Source organism: Perkinsus marinus, assembly GCF_000006405.1.
Source record: "Perkinsus marinus ATCC 50983 genomic scaffold scf_1104296970690, whole genome shotgun sequence".
NCBI classification, from domain to species: Eukaryota; Perkinsozoa; order Perkinsida; family Perkinsidae; genus Perkinsus; species Perkinsus marinus.
The window spans coordinates 1-1,067 of record NW_003202372.1 but is presented as its reverse complement, the minus strand read 5'-3'; the positions used below and the strand labels follow the sequence as shown (position 1 = coordinate 1,067).

The 1,067-nt window shown below is 47.9% G+C and overlaps 2 non-coding genes across 2 annotated transcripts; both read right to left on the bottom strand.

Annotated features, from left to right (window-relative positions):
* Positions 1-123: 123 nt before the first annotated feature.
* Pmar_PMAR015014 lies at positions 124-195 on the bottom strand. The gene has a single exon. It is a non-coding gene; the product is annotated as a tRNA-Pro (tRNA).
* A 570-nt stretch (positions 196-765) lies between these two features.
* On the bottom strand, positions 766-839 carry Pmar_PMAR015013. The gene has a single exon. It is a non-coding gene; the product is annotated as a tRNA-Ile (tRNA).
* Between the last annotated feature and the right edge of the window lie 228 nt (positions 840-1,067).

Here is a 1,067-nt window from a genome sequence, read left to right as displayed (position 1 = left end):
TGACCAACGGTTCGCATATGGTCCAGTTTGCCTAGCTTCCGGAGGGATTTGCACTACCTGGTTTCCGTAGCTATCTACATCCTCCAGCCAAATCTACCACTGTGCCCAAAGTCACCCTTACGAGGGCTGAGTCGAGAATCGAACTCGAGACCTCTCGCACCCGAAGCGAGAATCATACCACTAGACCACACAGCCATCATACCATTAAGCCTCACAAGTTGGTTCCCGAACGTCGCTCATAACATGACCATTCTCTATTGTTATCTACCACGGCTTTCGGCGGGCAACCGTTGTCAGCTGGATGTTTTGACAGATCGGTGCAGAGAAACCTCCGAGGTTGTGATTGGTGACACAGTGGCCTGTGAATGAGAGGAAGAGTGATAGTTTATATTCTTTTGTACAACTCCCGGTGTCACCAGTCACCAACAGTGATCTTTCCCAACACATCTCCTCAATGCAGTTTTCAGTTGTAGTTAATTTGTGGCTGGCATCATCCAGGTTACACAGGAACAGAATTCTTCGTGAACTTCACACGGATTTCCTTTGCACGAGGCGACCTCGAACTCTACGAACAACAGCCCACATTGGGCAGGGTAAGAGGAGTCTGGCAATCGAGCAAAGAGCTCGGAATTGAGTCGATTGCATTTCAGAAGCCGAACGCTCAACGCAGGTCAGGAATTTCACACGAATGGATTTCTTACAAAGCGAGTAAAAAGTTGATGTGAACTTAATCACTTTGATAGTGCAATGAGTAAGCCAAACTAGTGGTCGATGCAGGGCTCGAACCTGCGACCCTCGCGTTATTAGCACGATGCTCTAACCGACTGAGCTAAACGACCAACTCAACATCGAAGTTCACCCGTGACAACGAAATTCACCCGTGATGCGCAGGGAATTCACTGATAGATAATTTGACTCATACCACACCAATCGGAACGTACTTGAAATCAGAGAATAGCACTTTATGCACGCTATATTTCGATGGACCCCCTCGGGGGTATCCGATAAAATTGGAACGATACAGAGAAGATTAGCATGGCCCCTGCGCAAGATGACACGCACAAATC